The sequence below is a fragment of the Gracilinanus agilis genome, chromosome 4 (genome assembly GCF_016433145.1).
Source record: "Gracilinanus agilis isolate LMUSP501 chromosome 4, AgileGrace, whole genome shotgun sequence".
NCBI lineage: Eukaryota > Metazoa > Chordata > Mammalia > Didelphimorphia > Didelphidae > Gracilinanus > Gracilinanus agilis.
In genome coordinates this window covers 516192584-516214298 of record NC_058133.1, presented here as the reverse complement: position 1 = coordinate 516214298, position 21715 = coordinate 516192584, and positions in this window count along the sequence as shown.

Sequence of the window (21715 nt, the reverse complement as noted above, 5' to 3'; positions counted from 1 at the left end):
TAAATCATGTGAAAAGGCAGCATGACACAGGCGATGGATGGAGAAGTGGCTTCAAAGCTAAGGCCTGTGTCAGATTTCTTGGGCACATGCTGGTTGACTGTGTGAAACTGGGCCAGTCAGTTACACAATCACGCCCTCTGACAACTCTTTTAAGCTGATTATACTGACTTTACAGGGAAGGTGCCACCTTGCATTGGGGGCGAGTATACCGGTGAAATCACAGGTCCCATTGATATTCCTACAAAGTACATACAGAGTAATTTGTGGGGCCGGAAGGGGCCCGAGAGCACTGATATGTAGCAGAAGCAAGAGGAGGCTTCATGTAGGTGCTTCTCTCTGAGCTGGGTTTTGAAAGAATCCAGGGATCCTGCCAGAAAGAGGCGATAGCAAGTTGCTGGTGTAGCGTAATAGGATGCTAGACTTGTAGTCCAGAAATGGGTCCAAGTCCCGTTTCAGGTATTTATTAGTTCTGTGACCGTCGGCAACTCACTTAACATTTCTGAGCCTTAGTTTCCTTGTCTGAGACTTGGAGATAAGAATAGTGATCATCTCCCAGGCTTACCACGAGGGGGGCAGGATGGCGCTTAAGAAAAAAGTTTTGCAAACCTGAAATTGCTATGAATGTAAACTAGCGTTACTACTAACATAGGATGCTTTTTTGCTGAGCTACTGATGAGTCAGGAAGCCTCGGTTCCAGTCCCGATTCTAACACGGAAGTGCCCAGGGCCTGAGACAGCGCTCCAGTTGGTGTTCCTCTGCAGTCATTTGTAGAGGCCGTTTTCTCCCTTAGAATTCCTTACTCCAAGGAGATGACAGATATTATACCTTGTTATTCACATCCTCAGTTCTTCCAGCGTAGTCAGTGCTTCACAAAGAGAGTGTTTTCCAGGGCAGCCTCGTGGCTCAGTGGATTGAGAGCCAGGCCTAGAGATGGGAGGTTCAGATCTGGTCTTAGCTGTGTGACCCTGGGCAAGTCACTTAACCCCCATTGACTAGTCCCTACAACTCTTCTGCCTTGGAACCAAGTATTGCTTCTAAGATGGAAGGTGAGGGTTTAAAATAAAACCTCCAAATATATTGTTTTCATTCATTCTTCATCTGGTCTTCAGACTTTTGTCCTCTGTTAGCGAGGCGGGTCCGGGGTCAGAAGGCTTGGCCTCACTTCCACACTGTGAGGAGGCGCCAGCATCCAAATTTGAGTCAATGCTCCAACAATAGAGTTTGGAAAATGAGATTCATTCAAACGGAGTAATTATTTACTCAACACACGTTGGTTGTCCTCTCCCACTCCTGTGCAAGGCCTCGTACCAGCTGCCCCGAGGGGTGCCGCGCAGCAAGCACGCTGCTCAGAGTCAGAGGAATGGGCTGGAGCTCCTTCTGTCTGTGTGATCTTGGGGAAGTGACGTCTGCGATCTTAGCCCTCTGCCTGCCTGACCAAAGAGGGCCTGAGAGCAGAGTCTGCATGACCTGCCTCCAGAGCTGTTCCTTCTGGTGAGACAGTGAAGTGCTACCCGGGGAGCCACAAGCTATTATGTATTACCTTTCTAAGTCCTGCCTCTCCTGGCGCACAGTTTGCAAAGCTTCATAAAGGATCTCATTTCATCCAGGAGGGATCATAGATGTGGATCGGGGCAGCTGCTCAGACCATCTAATGAAATGGAGCATTTCCTTCCAGTATAAATGCGGGTAGCAAACTTCGTCAGATGGCTAAAAGGCAGTGAAAAAGCTTAAGAACCCCAGCTTGACTCCATCCCATTTTCCTTTGGAGGAAACTGAGACCCGGGGAGGTGAGATAGTTTGCTGGAAAATTGAGCTTTAGAAATAGGATTTAATTCCTGGTTCTAGGACTACCTCAGTTTGACTGTTACAGCCTTGATGGTGGCAGGAGCCAAAGAGCTTGTTTTCTGCCTGCCCCCAGGATTTCTGGCGCTCTGGTCCTGGGCTACACCTAGTGTTAAAGGGGGAAAAGGGTTTTTTTGGGGTTCAATATATTAAAAGATGGTCACCAGAGGATTAAACAATTATCGATCCTCAATTAAGAACCTCAAGTCAAAATTGACTTTATGGGGGGGGGGCAGCTGGGTAGCTCAGTGGATGGAGAGCCAGGCCTAGAGACGGGAGGTCCTGGGTTCAAATCTGGACTCAGACACTTCCCAGCTGTGTGACCCTGGGCAAGTCACTTGACCCCCATTGCCTACCCTCACCACTCTTCCGCCTTGGAGCCAATACACAGTATTGACTCCAAGATGGGAGGTGAGGGATTAAAATTAAAAAAAAAAAAGCATTTATTAAGTGCCTACTGCGAGCCAGCCACTGTGCTGAGTGCTGAAGCTTTTATTAAGCATCTCTACATCCCAGGTGCCAGAAGACACACAACGAAATGATCCAGACTAGTCTCAGGGAATTGCTCGCTTCCCACTGAAATTACGTTGTGTTGTTGTGTATGACATTCCGTCTCGTTTCTTCACGTCTAGTCGCAGGCTGCTACCATGCCTGGGTTGCCCTTCCTTGTGGCTGCCAACAAAGAATCCCGAATTCCCTTCGCCGCTCCCTCGGGGGCCGCCTTCTGCCCCAAGCCTTTCCCGATTCCCCTTCTCCGGCAGCTAGCGCCCCCCCCCCCGATGATCTTGATTATTTAATTACTGTGCACTTATTTTGTATTTATTATGTTTTGTCTTGTCTCTCTGGATAGTGGGCAGGAACAGGGAATTCTGAGGACCAGGCAGGGCTGAGCTTCTTGGAATAACTCCCCCCCCCCCCCCAGGGGACTTTTCATGCCTCAGCTTGGCCCCATCCGCCATTTTCTTTTCTTCTAAGGACCCCAGAGTCCCAGGTATTGCCCCCTCTCTGATGCCTCTCGCCCTGGGCCTTTTTCTCCCTCCTCTTTGGGTAGCTGATTAAAATGAAGCTTCCTTCTTGCTTATTCTTTAGCTCCCCAGTCCAGGGCTGTTATTGTAATAAAGCCAGGCTCCTGGGGAGGTTGTCTGAGGCCTTTTATTGCCCCCAGTAACTGTGGGAAACCAAAGGGGTTTGGGGCTCACAGCCCTCCTCCTTCCCCCCCGGCCATCCTTCTGAGAACCTGTTGGAAGAGTCCCAAGTAGGTGCTAATGGAGCCTTTGGTTACAGAACGGACTGGGGGGTCTGTGTGTGTGTTGTGGGGGGAGGTCTGCGGTTCCAGAGAGAAGCTGGTCAGGCTGTCGGAGGCATTTCTGTATAGGATTCAAGATTTAGATCTGGAAGGGACCATTGTGTGCAAAATCCCCCATTTTACAGAGGAGGAAACTGAGGTGGAGGGAGGCTTAGCCCAGAGTCCCTCAGCTGGTAAGTGTTGGGGGGAGGATGGAGCTCAGCCTTAGGCATTAGAGTCCATCCCTCGTGCTGACTCTCTCTGTTAGGGGGAAGAGGCTGGGGGTCCGAGGATCTCAGGTCCGAAGGCAGGACAAGATCACAAGCTCAGCTCATCGATGTGGAAGAAGAAGGGACCTTAGATTCCATCTAGTCCAAGCCTTTCATTTTATAGTTGAAGGAACGGAGGCCCAAAGAGTGTAAGTGACTTGTCCAAGGTCACCCTGGCAGAGACCATTTGCAGCAGGATTTTGAACCCAGCCTCCCTGACTCTAGAATCAGAATTCTTTCAACATCACCAGGAAGTATTCATTAAACACCTGTTATGGGCTAGGCAGGCCACTAGGTGGTGCCATAGTGCACAGAGTCATCTTCCCTGAGTTCAAATCTAGCCTCCGACACTGCCTAAGTCACTTCACCCTGTTTGCCTCGGTTTTCTCATTTGTCAAATGAGCTGGAGAAGGAAATGGCAAATCACTCCAGCATCTTTGCTAAGAAAACCCTAAACGGGGTCACGAAGAGTCAGACAAGACTGAAAACGATTGAAGAGGTGTGTGACGTTCCGCAGGATGGTACAGGAGGGAGGCGGCCCCTGCTTTGGAGGAGCTCCCCTTCCGATGGCCAGTGCTGAGGAGAGAAGGAGCCTGGTGGCTTCCTCTGCCTTCTGGCCTCCCAACCGCACTTCTGCTTCCCCGAGGAGACCCTCCGCTCCCCATTCTCGCTGGCCACCTCCAGAGCCTGGTCTTAGCCAGCCAAGGAGGCTGTAATACCACCTCTGGAGCTGGCAGAGATCCCAAGGGCCATTCTGCCCGACTGTCTTCATTTGGTAGAAAGGGAGATCTGGAGGAGAATCGCCTGCCCGGGGGGCCACAAGGGTCACGAGTAGAAGAGGCAGGATTGGACCCGGACCTCCAACCAAGAACTGGTCTTGGAGGCAAGAAGACCTAGACTGTGGGAGCCCAGACAAGGCACTGTCCAGTGGTTCTACGAGTGCCCGCCTCATTCAACGAGGTTCTATGTCTGCGGATAATCGAGTATTGTGTGATGCCATGTATAAATCTGTCCTCTAACCTGAGATGTGCGGCAGAGCACACACAAAGCCATTCGCCAAGCCTAAGCTGAGGTATCAACGTGAGCTCTTACGCTGACTATTTTTCAGAATTATAAAACAGGGAAACAACAAGGACCAGCCAAAGAGAGTTGGCCAACGCAGAGCTCAGCTGGATTTGTCCGGACAGGCCGCACTCGGATCTGTGGCTGTTTGGCTCCTGGATTTAATATTAACCCTTGAATTTATTCAGCTTTGGGCTCGTTTTTGTGCGCTACGTCGACATCTAGGTGATTGCAGTGATGGCCCAGGAGGTTCTCCCAAGTTGCTCTGAATCCTTCCCCGGGATCATTCCTTACAGTGCAAGAATATGCCATCCCTTTCATGTGACACCATCTGTTTGGCCGTCCCCTCAGTCAATGGGCACCCGAGTCCTTGTTTGTGAACGCAAAAGGGTTCCTACGAATGTCTGAGCAGAGACAGCGTTCGGTCCATCCACCGTCTACAAGGTTAAGGGCTTGTGACGTGCCAGGTGGGAATCCAGGGGCTCCAGGACAAGGGGGAGCCATCTAAGCTAGGGGATCCCAAACGTTTTTGGCCTCCCGCCCCCTTTCCAGAAAAAATATGGCTTAGCGCCCTGTCACATACGATCACCACCCCCTTGCAGTTATTCACCACTCCCAAATGCACCTGCGGCCATCACTGCCTCCTGGCTCCCTACAGCACCCACCAGGGGGCGGTGGCACCTACTTTGGGAATCACTGATCTAAGCCATCAGAAAGCTCCCATTTTAGTGGTGGGTCAAGATAATCACAGTTAAATAAATACAGTCTGTGTGCAAAATGAATAAAATGTAATTTGTGTGAGGGGTGCTGGCACCTGGGGGCAATCAGAAAGCACCTCTTGAAGCAAGTGAAGCTGGAAGGGTGTCTGCCAAGGGGCGGAGACTGAAGGCCCAACGGGCCCCAACGGGGCAGTGACATTCTCGATGTAATGACACCCACCCCAAATCTTCTCTCGTCCTACAATAACATGCTGAAATTTTAGGATAAAAGGAGTAGTCAGCTAAGTGGCCTAGGGAGCCAGGAAGACCTGAATTTAAATCCAGTGACAGGCCCTTATTCTCTGACCCTGGAGTTGGTTACATAACCGCTGTTTGCCTCAGTTTCCTTCTGTGTAAAATGTGAATTTTTTTAAATTTTGTGTTAAGCCCTCACTTTCTGAATGGAGTCAATACTGTATATTGGCACCAAGGCAGAAGAGTGGTAAGGACTAGGCAATGGGGGTCAAGTGACCTGCCCAGGGTCACACAACTGGGAAGCGCCTGAGGTCAGATTTGAACCTGGGATGTCTCGTCTCTAGACCTGGCTCTCTATCCACTGAGCTACCCAGCTGCCCCCTAAAATGTGAATACTGACAACACCTACCTTCTAGGATTGTTGTAAAGATAAAACATGTTGATATTTCTGAAGTAGCAAACTTTAAAGTAGTTCATCAACATGTATTAAGTAGTTGCACTCTGCCAAGTACTAGGGATGCAAAAAGAGGCAAAGGACAAGTCTCTGCCCATGAAGAGCTTCCGAAATAAAGGTGGCTCTAACATGAAGCAGAAATGGGGGGGGGGGATAACTAGATAAAGGTATAGACAGATGGACAGATCGATAGATAGCTATTGGATAAGTGGGAAATAACCGAGTAAAGGCATTGAATTCAAGTGGAGTTGGGAAAGGCTTCCTGGAGGCGTGGGCTTTTGTTAGAAAGAAGTCAAGGAGATCCGTAGTTGGAATAGAGAATGGAGGGCATTCCAGGCTTGGGGGCCAGTCACAGAGAATGCCCAGAGCCAAGAGATGGAGGGTCTTGTTTGTGGAACAGCCAGGAAGCCCCTTGTCACTAGATGGAAGAGTACATGTTAGGGTGTAAGATACAAGAAGCCTGAAGAGGTGGAAACACTTTGAATGCTGAAGAGAGAATTCTGTATTTGCTCTTGGAGGCAATAGGGAGCCACTGGAGGTTATGGACATTGGTGGGGTTTAGGGCAGCGGAGTTGTTATGATCCAATTGGCACTTTAGGCAAATCATGTTGGTAGCTGAATAGGGGATAGCCTGGAGGCAGGGAGAGACTTGAGACAGACTCTTCCCCAGCAGTTATTTCTGTAGTGCAGCTGTGAGATGTGCCGGGTCTCCACCAAGGTGGGAGCAGTGTGAGAGAGAGAGATGCTGCAGAAGTGATGCTGGCAGGTCTTGGCAACTGCTTGCATAGAGAGGATGAGAGCATGATTTTATATAGCATAGCAAAATGCCAAGTTGAGCTGCGGCTATTTAATTATCCACCTTCTCCTCCATTATACCCTTCACAGGTATAATTTACGCTTTTAAAAAAGGTCTTGTTCCTTTTTCGCTCTTTCTTTCCGCCGGGGGCGGGGAGGGGGGCAGTTAACCAAAACAAACCAATAATTTTTTTCATTTATTTAATATTTTACTTTATCCTAATTACATGTAAAAATAATTTTAACATTCATCTTTTTTTAAAAATTTTTTTAAACCCTTGTACTTCGGTGTATTGTCTCATAGGTGGAAGATTGGTAAGGGTGGGCCATGGGGGTCAAGTGACTTGCCCAGGGTCACACAGCTGGGAAGTGGCTGAGGCCGGGTTTGAACCCAGGACCTCCTGTCTCTAGGCCTGACTCTCACTCCACTGAGCTACCCAGCTGCCCTCCCCCCTAACATTCATCTTTTAAAAAATTCGAACTTTATAATAACAGAACTAACTAAATGAATCAATGAAAATGAATTGATCGATTAATTAATTAATGAATCGGGTTCCAAATTCTCCTACACCCCCTCCACATTGAGAAGGCAAGACTTTTTATATTGGCTATAAATGTTCAGTCATGCAGAATATATTTCCATATTCGTCATGTTGTGAAAGAAAACAAAGACCAAAAACATAAGCAAGAAAAATCAAACGAAGTTTTTAAAAGTCCGCTTCAATGTGCACTCAAACTCCATCAGTTCTTTCTCTGGAGTTGGACAGCACTTTTCATTGTTCGTCCTTCGAGATTGCCTTAGATCACTGTATTCCTGGGAATAGCTAAGTCACTCGCAGCTGATCCTTGCACAGTATTGCTGTTAAATTGCTGTTACTCTGTGCAGTGTTCTCCTGGTTCTGCTCACTTCATTTTTCATCCGTTCAGGTAAGTCTTTCCAGACTTTTCTGAAATCAATATAGCCCAGTAGTATTCCATCACCACCGTATGCCACCACAACTCATGCAGCCATTCCCCAGTTGATGGACACCCCCTCAATTTCCGGTTTTTTGTCGCCACAAAAAGTGCCGCTGTCGACATTTTTGTGCACGTTGACCCTTTTGATCTCTTTGGGATGTATTGTGGAGGGAGTTCCGTAGTGTGCACGGTTTTATAGCCTTTGGGGGAATAGTTCCAAATTGCTCTCCAGAATGCTGGAATCAGTTCACAAGTCCAGCAGTGCCGCAGTGTCCCAGTTTTCTGCCATTTATCATTTCCCTTTTCTGTCATATCAGTCAATCTGTAGGCGTGGGGTGCAAACCAACACTCTGACTTGTGTCATGCGAGCCATAAGCAATATTCTCCTCCTGCTTCCTACCACCTGCAAGGGACCGAAAGGTGGGTTTCCTCACCATCTCTCTGGAATTTGGGTGGCTTTGTGTGTTCTCCTCCTTTGTTACCATGTTATTCTCTCTGCTCAATGTGAATATAGCCAGGAGCCCTGAAATCGTTCATTCTGATGAGATTGATTTCTCTAAGCTCCTACTCTGTGCCAGGCAAACGCTGGTAAAAGCCTTGGATACAGAGAGAGACTAAAGAAGGCTGCGTTGGGGCAGGTGGCGACATTCCATGGGTGGACTGTGCCAAGGCTTCAACAAAGTCCCTGCCCTCAAGAAACTCATATTCTGGGGCAGCTGGGTGGCTCAGTGGATGGAGAGTCAGGCCTAGAGACAGGAGGTCCTGGGTTCAAATCTGACCTCAGACACTTCCCAGCTGGGTGACCCTGGGCAAGTCACTTGACCCCCACTGCCCACCCTTACCACTCTTCCACCAAGGAGTCAATACACAGAAGTTAAGGGTTTAAAAAAGAAAAAGAAGCTCATATTCTCACTGGAATTGACTTCTTCCATGACATAAATTCTCTGGATGTTGATCAGAGTTCTGATGCCCTCTCTGGGCCTCAGTTGATTCATCTGTAAAGTGAAGGGTTTGGCCTAGGTGGCCTCTGATATCCCTTCTGGCTCTCTATAACCTCTGAGCTGCGTCTTCCTTCTTAGGGCCTCTGGATAGCTAGATTGACTTGGGTGGGATCCTCCCATAGACCATATCTTGCCCCCCTCTAAAGAGAAACTCTGGTCCTCTTAGCCATTTGGGGACCAGCTCTGACGAGCCAGAGAAGCACTTTGGTTTCTGGTATCCTCTTCAAGGTCCCGCCCACCTACACCTAGCGGCTGGGGAGCAGGCAGTCAGGTAGAACTTTCCTCCTAGTTTGGCTGGAAGAATTCCTTTGATTTCCAGAGATCTGGGCTCCTGCCAACCCTCCCCCGAGAGCTGGAGACTGGGGGAGGAAGAATGGAGCGGGGGATTCGTCAGCCCCGTCCCGTCGGTGGCGCAGAGATAGCTTTGAACCCGGGTTCTAATTTATGAAACAGAAGACTCACTATCAGAAAATCGGGTGAATCATCCTTCAACTCAGTGGAGTTGTTTCACCAAGGCTATAATTTCTAATAGCTTGTGTATGCAATTTGGCGCTTGCCTTTTGTCATCTTTGTGTGACTAAAAATAAGAGGCCGGCACTGATGATGCCTTTTCTTTATGCCTTTAGGCTTCCCCTCCACCCCTGGCATGCCAATTAATCCTCTTCCGGGCCGGACCAGCCACCAACTCACTAATGGATCGGGAAGCTTATATGAGATCCAAAGGCTGACATTTCCTCATTCATTGATTCTCTCAACAAGAACGTGTCTCATTGGTATCGGGGAGGAAGGCCGCTCGCCTCCCTTTAGTGCTTAAAAAAAGTCATTTTAGATATTTTATTTTCCCATTTCTTCCATTTCCCATTGACGCCCCCCTCCTTGTAACGAAGGATATAAAATAGAAATCGTTGGGCGAAACCAACCTGCCCGTTGACAATCTGACATCTATAATTCTCCACCCGCAGAGAAGGGAAGGGGGCGCCTCTCCCGCCTCCTTTCGGGGCCAAGCTCAGGCAGCAGGAACTTGAACCGTTTTGTTCCTGTTTTGACATTTTTATTTTATTTGTGATAGACAAGCTCTTGTTTTTCTCTCTTCCTCTGCCTCATCCTGAAATGGAAGCTAAAGAAGCTCTGAAAACACACCCACGTAAGCAAAAGAAATCCCCTGCATTTCCCATATCCACGTCCCTGCCCTCTCCGTCAGGAGCTGGGCAGCAAGCAGGCTCCTCTGGAATCATGGTGGTCTCTGCGTTGACAAGACTTTTGAAGTTGCTTGTCTTGACCGTGTCCTTATTGGTGCGGAAACTGTGCCCCCGATTCCGCTCATTTCTCTGGCATCCGTTCAGTGAGCCCTTCCTGTGTTTCTCTGCCCCCTTCATCTTTTCTCCTAGCACAATACTCTTCCGTTATGCCCTGATTTGTTCAGCTACTCCCCAGTGGAGGGGATCCCCTTTAATTGCCAGCTTTTTGCTACCCCAAATCATCATTGAACCGATGGGTCCTTTTTCTCCTTTGTTTATCTTTTGGGGGTGAGCACTCGGGTTCCTTTTTTTGCCTCGATTTCTTCCCTTTGTTGATGTTGTGGTCATCGCGTGGCTCATGTGAGGAACAGCAGCAAAGAGGCCGGTGTCACTGGGTGGGGGCGGAACATGGGAGAGGACTGTAAAGGGAGGGAAGGGGGCCGCGGATATAGAGGACTTTCATTGCCAAATGGAGGATTTGATTGTTGCTCCCGATGGAGCTCAGTGAATAGGGGATGATGCCATCAGGCCTGAACTTTAGGAAGACCTCTTTGCCAGCTGAATTGGGGCTGGACCAGAGGAGGGACAGTTGAGGCAGGCAGACCCAGTAACATCTGTTGCAGTCGGTGATGAGGGCCTGCCCCGGTGGAGGTGGCATTGACAGAGAAGATGGGGATGATTTTTTTGAGAGATGTTCACAAAAGTAAAACTGGCAGGTGGAATTTGAATCCAGGTCTCTGACTCCAGGCCGAGCATCCTAACAAGTACGGCGTGCTTCTACCTCAGTGGTGGAGCCAGGACTCATACTGATATTTCTATCCCAAATCGGACACTCCTTCCACTAGACTTTCTTTATTCTTTTCCTTTATTTAGCCAGGCAATGTTGAACTCAGAAGGTAAGCGGCTGCCACAACAACTGTTTTCTTTTAGTCCTTGTGCTTCTGGCATCTAGAAGGGACTTACCACATGCTTGAATTGGATTTTCTTCCATATTTAAAAGGATTGATGTGGCTTTTTCCTTGGGCCCTGGAGCTGTAGTCCTTCTCTTCCAGCCTTCCCGTGATTAGCCTCTGGACATGGACCTGGCCAGGCCTGGCCTTAAAGCCCTTTCAGCTTGGAAAGACATGGCAGAGCTCATATTCCTGAATAGCACAGGCTCAGAGAAAGAAGCCAGGGCCATCCCCTTCCAAGAGGAGACACTGTCAGCACAAACAGGATTTGGGTTCCAGTCAGGTCCTCACTCTTTTAGTGATTTAAAGCATGAAGGGAGGCTGGGAGCTTGGCTATGCCCAGGGCCTACCCTCCCCGCCCCCCCATCACCACTTTTCTTCTTGAAATTTGATTAGTGAAGTGTCTGGACCTCAAACAGGTCAATTTTCCTTTTCATGAGGGTGTCAAGAATTTTTCCTTTATATTCATGTTGTGCCTCCGCACCAATGTGGGCATTACAACTATTTCCTCATTTGGTGCTGATGGTTAGGCTTCCTTTTCTGTCCTTGGGTTAAATTTCTCAGTCTAGAGGCCGTCAGAGGCCATCCGGGCCAACCCCCTCATTTTACAGAGGCTGAAACTAGGTAGAAAAACATAATGTCCTTGAAAACAGCCACTCGTTTCTGTCATCTGTCCATCCATCTGTCTATCTGTCCATCTATCATCTATCCATCCTTCTGTCCATCCATCCCTCTGTCCGTCCATCCATCCATTCTTCCATCTATCCATCCATCCGTCCATCCATTCTTCTGTCTAACCATCTGTCGATCCATCCATCCATCCCTCCATCTCTCTTTCCATCCATCCTTCCATCTATCCATCCATCCATCCATCTGTCCAACCATCTATCCATCCCTCTGTCCATCCATCCATCCATCCGTCCATCCATCTCTCCATCCCTCTGTCCATCCATCCTTCCATCTATCCATCCATCTGTCCATCCATCCCTCTGTCCATCCATCCCTCCATCTATCCATCCATCCATACGTCCATCTGTCTATCCATCCCTCTGTCCATCCATCCATCTGTCTGTCCATTCATCCATTCTTCCATCTATCCATCCATCCGTCCATCTGTCCATCCATCCATCTATCCATCCCTCTGTCCATCCATCCCTCCGTCTATCCATCCATCCATTCGTCCATCTGTCTGTCCATCCATCCATCTGTCCGTCCATCCATCCATTCTTCCATCTATCCATCTGTCCATCCATCCATCTATCAATCCCTCTGTCCATCCATCCATCTGTCTAACCATCTGTCTGTCCATCCATCCATCCATCTATCTGTCCATCCGTCTATCCATCCCTCTGTCCATCCATCCATCTGTCTGACCATCTGTCGATCCATCCATCCATCCATCCATCCCTCCATCTCTCTTTCCATCCATCCTTCCATCTACCCGTCCATCCATCCATCCATCCGTCCGTCCATCCATCTGTCCAACCGTGTATCCATCCCTCTGTCCATCCATCCATCTATCCGTCCATCTGTCCAGTATTAAGCACCTACATGTGCCAGATGTCTTACCCAGACCTGGAAGCATAAAATCCCTTGCCCTAAAGGAGTTTCCCATTCTATTGGGGGAATACAGAAATAGAATTAAGAATAACACATGTGCACATTCACCTGCCCGTGTGTACATGCATGCAAACATGCGCTCATGCATGTTTCTGTAGAGGCTGTCCTCAGGCTCGGCACACTTTTCTCCGAGGGGCGTGGCTGGCCTTGGCGGTGTGATGATGGCAGTTTGGGCTGGACACGAGGCGTTTCTCGGTCGTGCCCGGATACCCGCACGGAGAGCAGGTGTAGTCGGGGCTTCAGATTCCCCGGCGCGCAGGCAGAAGGGGACCTCTGGGGAGCCCTGCCAGCCCTCCGGCCTTCTCGAGGCTACAAGCTCTCGGTCCGCTCTTTGGCCTTTTTGCCGCTGTAGAGGAGAAGGCTGACTCTTCCCTGGGGGGGGGTCTTGGGCCCCCTCCGGGTGGGCAGTGAGGGATGATTAACAAGTGGTTGTGGGTGGCTGAGGAGGCCTCCCTGAGTTTGGGCGGATCCTCTCGCTAAATGGAAAGGCCGAGGCCCCCAGAGCCCTCTGCTCTTGGGCTTCCCAGACCCTGCCTGGGTCACCCACTTTCCCGAGGCCTCCCTTTCCGGCTCTGTGAAATGAGGCCATTGAACTCGCCTCCTCCCCAGCTCTGGACCAGAGACTGTGAGAATCTCTGCCCTGGAGCCCACCATCGTTTGCCACGTGCCCCCCCCCCCCAGAAGACCCTGGGATGGGCCGGAAGCCGCAGGCTTTCTTCTCTCACCTCCTGCTTCCGGCCTGCTTTCCCAGGACGAGGGACCCTGCAAACTTCTGCTCTGACTTCCACACAGCGAAAGCCGGCCCGGACAGAGTTTTCCAAGCCACTGATTGGGATTCCGTGGAGGGGGTGCAGGAAAGGTTGCCAGGACCCAGGCCGCGCGGGAGGGGGGGGGTGCACTGGAGAAGGCCACGGCCGGGAGCTCGGGGGCTGGAGTGCCACGCTTGGCCCTTGGGTGGCCTCCCTGTGCCTTCTCCAGAGCTTCCTTCCCCTTCCTGGTCTGCCGCCCTCTTTCGAGCCCAGGAATTGTGGTCAAACCTGGTGAGGAACTACCTGCTGGGCTCTCCCACCAGCCTAGACGGTTGGGATACAAGCACAAAAAGGACACGCGGCATGGGCCTATGAGGGGCTTCCCTGGGAGCAGGAAGGAGAAAATGAGAGGAAAGAATCTGGGCCTGGGTTCCAATCCCACCCCTGAGGCTACCTGTGTCAGCACCTAACTGAACCCGTTTCCTTCTTGGCCCAGTGAGAGCCCCTCCAGCAGCTCTCCATTGATCCTCCTGTAAAAGTGAATACAGGTGATACATGGAAGGAATCCGGAGAGACTGAGGCCCCCTCAAACCTGGGGGGAATCTCGGAGGAGGTGGCCCCGAGCTGCGCTTGAGGAGGGCAAGGATTCCAGAAATGGGTCTTTTCCGGGGATAGAGAAGTACCCCGGCAGGCAGCAGCTGCCCAGAGCGGGGATAGCTGCGGGGAGTCAACAGCCTGGGAAAGCTAGGCTGGTTGGGGCCAGGCCGCGGAACTTGTAGTTTATCTCCGAGGCAGTAGGGAGCCCCGGAGTGTCGTGAGCTGGGGAGTGACCTGGTCAGCTTAGGTTGCTGGGGAGAGCTGGCGCCCCCTGGCACGGCTGGGCTCCCCGCTCCCTCCATCTGCTTCCTAGAGATGCTGTGCCTGGGCGGGTGGGTGGGAGGCTCGGGGGAGAGCCTGGGGCCGACTGACCATGCTTTGGAGCAGCCCAAGTCTCTGGGGACGCGGGGAGGGGCCGCCTTTGGTCCTTAGAATCGCATGGCCGGGGAGTTCAGCGGGGCCCTAACCACTGATCATCCCGAGTGGGCTGGGTGGGCTGACGCGTGGGCCCAGCATCCCGGAGGTCCCCGAGATTCCCCGGGCCGGCAGCTGGAAAGGAGGGCTGGAAAGGTTCTGGGTCCTGTAAGGTGGGGGGAAATGGATTTGCCTAATCCGAGCCCACATTAATAGTATGGCTGCAGGGAAAGCCCGGCCTGGAGTGCCGCTGGATTGGGGCTGCCGACACTGGGTACTTCCCACCGCGGAGCACCTGGTGGGGCTGCGTGAGGGGCGGAGCTTCCCGAAGCTGCTTCCTCTGCGGCCGCAGGGCAGGGGGCTTCGAAGCCCATTTCAGGGCCTCAGTTTTTAAAACCAGTAAGACATCTGGAGAATCGGGGTCCCCGGGTGGCACCGAAGGGGCGCCAGCTCTACTGGAACATCCACCAGCCATATGGCCTGGGCCAGGCTGCTGCCCCATCCCTGCGCCTCAGTTTCCTGCTCTGGGAAACGCCCAGAGATGCCATCGTCCTGCTACTGGCCCCTGCCTGGCCTGTTCAGCCTTTTCTGGGCCTCAGGGGCCTCCCACTCAGTTTTCCCTTAAATTGTAAATTAAATTCACCGTGATTGTGAAGGGGGGCAGGGCCGTCCCCACCCCTGGGCTTCCATTTCCTGCTTAGCAAAGTCCTGAGGGAATTCAGATAGGAGAAAGAATGCTCCCTGGAATTGGAGTGAGGCTGTGGGTTCAAATCTTGGCTTGGCTGCTTGTGCCCCTGGCCAGGTGACTTCTGACCTCTGGGCCACACCTGTGAAGTGAGGGAAGAGCCTGCAGGCTCCCTTCCAGCTCTGACTTCCTTCTCCCCTGAAGGTCTGGCTTTGGGGGCTCACACCTAGGGTTTGGGGCTGCTGGGGACCCTAGAAGCCCCTCCATTTGACAGAGGAAGAAAGTGAGGCTCGTGGGCAGAGGCCTGCTCAAGGTCACATCTAGGTGGCAAAGCTAGAATTGGAACGCCGATGCTGCTGCCCCAAACAGGCCGCCTCCTTCCTCTGCCAGCAGGCAGGAAGGCTGAGCTTTCTGTCGGTTTCCCTTTTTTGTCGTTGTTTTTGAAAGACGAGGGACACGCGGCCGTCACCCTGCTCAGGCAGGACGGTTTCCCGCAGAGGGAAGGGAGTCTTTGAAGTGCTGGAGTCTCCGGGCTCCGGATGTTAGATGGTTTCCCTGAGCTTCGGGCAGATTTGAAACCCTCCCCCCGGGCAATCTGGATCAAGTGATTCGCCCAGGGTCACACAGCTAGGAAGGATCTAATGCCAGATTGGAGCCCGGGTCCTCCAGCCACTACGTTCCGTAGGTGCCTCCCAAAAGATGAAATGAAAAAAAAAAAAGCCTCTGGAGGATCTATAAAACCACCCTCCCAACTTCCGTTTAATGTGGGGGGACCCCGCAGGTTCCTTAAAGGCTTCTCTGGCCAGATCCAGAAACCAAGACCCGAAAGGCAGCGAATGAGGGGCAGAGGCAGACGGGACTCGGAATCTGGTGCTTTTCTCCCCACCTCCCACTGCCTTCTGGGCCTGGTCTTATCTCAGGGGAGCAGCCTGGGGAGCTCTGAGGGAAGAGTCTCCTCCCCTGGGGGTGGCAGCCTGGCTGCCTGGCTTGGGGATGTTTTTGTTCCTGCTGTAGCATGGCACTGCCTGCTCAGGTCTGGAAGCGTTCAGGGCTGCGTTCCGGCAACCAGTCCACGTTCTGGGTGCTGTGCTAGGTGCCAGAGCTCCAAAGGCACAAAGGAAATATTGCCTGTTCTCGAGGAGCTTCCCTACAGCCTTGCCTCCCTTTGGGCTCCTTTTCTAACGAAGACTGACATCATTTAGTCAGTGGGCCGTGGGCCGAAGGCCTCCCCTTCCAGGTAGCAGCCACAGAGCCAGTGTGTGCTGGCAGTGAAACGCGGCTGCTGCCCGGGAGGCTCAAGGCAGGCTGTGGAGAGCGGCCACGAGGCAGGAGCCATCCCGGAGCCAGGTCTGCACCCACAGGACCTGGGCAGCAGTCCTGGAATGGCGGCCGGGGCCCCCAGGGGCCCTTCTGGCTCCTTCGCTACCCCAGGAGCTTCCCTGCCATTCCTCTGCCGGGCTTCCCACAGAGGGAGTCCTCCCTTCTTAGACCCTCTCCTTGGGTCTTAGAATCCAGACTGTGGATTGGTTCCAAAGCAGAAGGCTGCTAAGGGCTTGGCAATGTGGTTAAGCAACTTGCCCAGGGTCCCACAGCTGGGACCTGTCTGTGGCCTCATTTGAACCCAGGGCCTCTGTTCATTCATTCTTTCACTTCTGTTAGGTGGGGCAGTGGATAGAGTTCTGAGCCCTGGGTCAGTGTGAACAGTGTGAACTGGGCAAGTCAGTGAGCCTGCCTCAGTTTCCTCAACTGTAAAACAGGGACCATAATAGCCCCTGTCTCCCTGGCTTGCATTGAGGCTCAGAGGATGAAGCCCTTAAACAGGTGTCCCCTTCCGTCTCGGGGATTATTACGCTTTGCATCCCTGCCATTCCCCTCCCCCCATCCTTGCTCTCAGAGGAGTGCCCTTCCCAGGGGGGAGGGAAATGGGGAGGGGGCCCTCTCCCTCTCCTCCTCCTCCTCCTCCGCGGCTCCCGCCTGGCTCCCTTCCCGCAGCTGCGGCGGGAATCCAGTCCGGCGCTTCCGCGACCGCCGCGCTCCCCTCAGAGCCCAGCTCTCTCGGCGCCGCCGCCGCGGCCGCTCGCTTCTCCGCTCGGCTCCGCTCTCTCCTTCGCTCTCCCTCCCTCGTTCGCCGCGGCTGAGACTCCGCTCCGCCCCTCGCCCGCGCCCGAGCCGGGGGATCGGTCGCTCTGCGTGCTCGCGGGAGGATGCTGGGCGGGGGCAGCCCGCGCGCGGCCCCCGGCCCCCCCTAGCCGCCTGGGCCCGAGTCCTGGGGGCGGCGCCTTGGGCCCGAATCGGGCCGGGCCACAGCGAGCCGGAGGCGCCGGAGACAATGAAGCGGCCGCCCTCGGGCCCCGCAGCGCCCGCCGCCGCCACAGCAGCAGCAGCAGCAACAGCAGCTGCTGCCCCGGCCGCAGCCTGAGCGCAGCCCCCGCCCCCGGCGCCCGCCCCGGAGGAGGAGGAGGAGGAGGAGGAGGAGGAGGAGGAGGAGGAGGAGGAGGGGGAGGCAGCGGCAGCGGCAGCGGCAGCGGCGGCCCCGGCTTGCCAAGCTTCGCTCCTACCCCGGCCGGCTGCCCGCCAGTCCGTCGGTCCCTCAGCCCGGCAGTCCATACGGCTTTCTGCGGGGCCCGCCCCCGCTCGCGCTCGTGCTCCTGGCCATGGCCTCCCCGGGCCCGGGGGCGCCGCGCTAACCCCACCGCCCGCCCCGGCCGCTGGGCCGCGAAAAGGAGGAGGAGCCCGAGGACGCGACTCGGGCCGGGATGCTGGGCCGGGAGGGGGCGGCCTGAGCCCCCTTCGAGAGCCGGAATGTACCTGCTGGACGGCGGCGGCGGCAGCAGCAGCAGTCCGGAGCCCGGGCCCGCGCCGGCCGCCATGCAGCGGGGGACGCCGCAGAGGAAGACGGTCTACCGCATCTCCGTGACCATGGTGAAGAAGGAGCCGCTGCCGGGCCCGGGCCCCCCCTCGGGCCCAGGAGACCCCCGGCCGCCGCGCAGGAGGCGGCCACGGCGGCGGCGCCCGCCTCCGATCGCGGGCAGCCTGCTCCCCGAGGAGGACGAGGACGAAGAGGACGAGGACGAGGAGGAGGACGACTCGGTGGAGGTCGAGGACCAGCACCAGGACGGGGACGAGGATGCCGAGGGAGCCGAGCGGCCCCCCAGTCCCCGCAGCTTTCGGACTCGCAGCACCGGGCAGCTGGAGCTGGGCCGCCTCAAGGGACCCGCTGGGCCCGAGCCCTGTCTGCAGGACTCCCTGGCGGAGAGAGCGTTTCACACCGGGACGGCCGAGCCGTCGGGCAGCGGCCCCCCAGGGCCAGACCCGGAGCGGGAGCAGCTGCTGGAGCCCTCGGGCCGGCCCCTCCGCAGGAGCCTCAGCCTCCGCCAGCGGCCCGGCGGGGAGCTGCTGCGCCTGCGAGCCCTGGCGCGGGCCGGCCACCACCGCAGCGCGGGCTGCCTGCTGCAGCAGCCGCCCGACGAGGAGCCCCCGTGGGCCTCCCTGGACGCAGCCCCCGGCGGGGACCCTGTCGAACCGCAGCCGCCACCGCCGCCGCCGTCCTCAGAGAAGCGCAACACCCTGGACGTGGGTGAGGTGCTGTTGGGCGCCAGCGGCCAGCGGGCGCTGTCCGAGCTGGAGCGCTGGGAGCGCAGCAAAGGCAAGAACCGCACCCTGGACAACAGCGACCTGCAGCGGCGCTCGCGGGCCCAAGCCCGTGCCCAGGCCCCCGCTGGGGCCTCCTTGGGACCGCCGGAGCACCGGCTGCTGCGCTTCTTCAGCGGCATCTTTGCCCGGAGGGAGGCCGCCGCCGCCAGCCCCTCGGGCAGCCCCAACGGCAGGGTCCCCCGCTCCCGGGGCTACTTCAGCAGCCTCAAGAGAGCCGCCCCGGATTGGCAGGCCGGCAGCGAGAGCAGCGGAGGATCCCTGCACAAAGGTCAGCCCGTGTCCTTGGGGAGGAGGGGGTTGGGGGGGGGCTCGCTGGCTCAAGCCCTTCCCTCCTGCCCTGGCACCTGGGACCCTTAGACAGCTGGGCCTCTGGCAGGCCGGCATTCATTCATTCATTCATTCATTCATTCATTCAGTTCTCTGTGGTCCCAGGGGCCTTTCCCTGGCTCCAGAGTAGTCCCAGCTACCTGCTTCCCGGTGTGGCTGTGAGGCCTAGCTTCTCCCGCTCCAGCATCTGAACCCCGAGCTCTGGCGGCCAGGCATGGGGGAGGGAGGAGCCCCTTTCTCTCCCTTGTGATGAACCTGCATGTACTAGGGCAGTGTTCCTGGAAGATCTAGCCTGCCTCCCCCTCTCCCCCAGAGGACCCCAGATTTGGGGTTATCGGCGGCAGCCCCCTGCCCCCTCCTACAGGAGAGAGTAAACAGCAGAACCGGGGTTTGACTTCTGCACACCCCAAATCCCTCTGCCCTTGCCTGGGCCTCCTTCTCTGGTCCAGACCACTTCTGAGGGCTCCAAGTCCAGGATCCCGGGCAGGAAGTCACTTTGGGGGCTCTCTGGAGGGTGGGACCTCCTGAACCCTGAGGTGAAGGGCGGGAACTTCCCCAGGTGGAGAGGGGGCTGTGCCAGAAGTGGGGGAAGTAGGGAGCAGCTGGTGGGACCTTTGGAACAGCTTGAGTGTGCTGTGTGGAGCCACATCTGGAGGGCTCTGGGGTCGGCCGTCCAGGAAGGGCTCCCTGTCCCGGAATTCTGGGAAGGCTCCCTGCAAGCAGAGGCCCAAGGTCTCGGGTCACATGCCCCTTCCGGTTAGCCCAGGGCCCTATCATAGATCCCATCTCTTAGCTCAGGCCAAGGTCGGCCTCTTCCTTTTCCACAGAGAAATCGAGACTGGGGGTGTGTGATTTGTCCACCGCCACTGAATAGTGCCTAGTGACAAAGGTTGGATTTGAATTCGGTTCTTTTAATGCTAGAGCCAGTGGGCCCTCCCTGTACAATGCTGCTTCCTTTCCTCTTGTCTCATTTGTCTGTCTTTAAGAAAAGGCAAAGCTCCAGAGTCGAGAAGCTCTGGGTTCAGATCTCACATTTGCCATGTAGTCCCTGCGTGTCGCTGGCTAACTAGGTCACTCTCTCTGGGCCTCTGTTTCCTTGTGTGTAAAAGGAGTGGGTTGGACTTGACCCAGGGAGAGTGATGAGCTTCCAGGCTCTTTCATTTATGCTGCTTAGCTTTCTCCTCGGGCTTCCTGGGGGGGACAATAACCTCCTCCCCTCCAGCTTTCCAGTCTTGTGTGCGCTTCCATCCAGGGACACCGGCCCCCTGGCCGCCTCACCAAGAAGAGCCTCGTCTCCGAGCTCCAGCATTTCCTCCCTCATCCCCCCCCCTCCCCCCATGCTTGGAACACTCTCCCTCCTCATCTTGGCTTCCTTGAAGTGCCCACTGAAGCCGGCCCCTGCCCAGGAAGCCTTTCCCCTGCCTCCTCTTCCTTTTCTCCAGGTCTGTCGCCTTGCTGTCTTCCCCATTCGATGGGGAGCTCCTGGAGGGCAGGGGCTGTCTCTGGCCAGCCCAGAGGAGGCCCTCAGTACACGCTTCTCCTCGGACTGACTGCTGCTACGCCCGCCTGCCAGCTAGAATTTCTCACGGGCTCACAAGACTGGATGGCTCCTGCCCTCCGGGCCTTTACACTTAGCCAAGGAGACCTGGAGAAGTGAGCATGTCTCCCCAGAGGTGCCGGGGAATTGGGGAGTTGTTGTGGGGAGCCGTTAGCCCGGAAGGGCTTCCTAGGGAATCAGGGAGGGGGTCTAGTGGAATCGGTGAGGGAGAGAGGATCCTAGGCATGGGGTCCAGCCCAGGCAAACGTCTGGAGAGGAGAGATGAAGCAGTAAGTCTGGCTCCATAGAAGAGTGAGCCAAAGGCTGTGAGATGCCGTCAGGTGCGCGCAGAGCCCCGAGAGCTAGCCGGCCGGCCCCATTCTACCCATCTCTCTCCCCTCGCCCAAGGAAAAGATCCTCGGTTGTGTTTTGTGCCAGTGTGGGCTCCCCAGAAATGGTAGCTTCGTTTGCACCCAACTCCACCTACCGCCTCCACCTGTGACACACGGCCTGCTGTGGAGACGCAGCCCCTGGGTCCTAGGCCCAGCCTGCTTTCAGGGCTTTTCCATCTTGGTAATCATAGAGCTGGGAGGAAAACAGTAATTAAGTGCTCAGGCTCTAGACTAGTGCCTTTCAAAGAGGTAAGCAAAGGAAAGCCCAGGCAATTACTTAGAAGAAAAACAGCCCCGCTGGGGGGACCTGTTGCAGCACGTTAAAAGCTCCGGGGGCTCGGGGCTCCCTCCCGTCTTTGGGGATGGGAAGTGTTGATCAGCTGGCTTGGGATGGCCTCCATGGGCCAGTGGGAGGCTTCCTCCTTTCCTCCCTCCAGCATGGCCTTGAGGTGCCACCAAGGATGGCTGGGATGGGGGCTCTGCTAGAACACAGCCAGGAATGGCTGCACTCAGAGGCCTCCCAGGCATGGCCTGGGTCATGGAAGAGCATCGAACGGTAATGAAATTGGGGAGCTGTTCTGGGAGATGCCAGAGAATCCAGCCAGAGCCTGAGGCGCAGCTTTGTTCCAAAGTGTCCCATCACTGTCACGGAGCTCGGGGACCAAGGATTTTCCTTCCGCCGAAATGGCCGGAATGTTCTGAATTCTCAGCTTGGTTTCTACATGTTTTCATTCCTTCAGAATATCCTTCAGTGGTCAGAGAGATCACGAGTCCAGAGCTCTGGAATTGGAAGGGACCTTAGAGGCTGTCTAGTTGGATGCCTTTATTTTCCTCATGAGGAAACTGAGTCTCAAGGGGATTGGGAGTCATGGATCTGATAGAAAGAGGAGGTGTAGGTCCTCTCCCTGGGTTCTTATCTTACCTTGAATGTTTA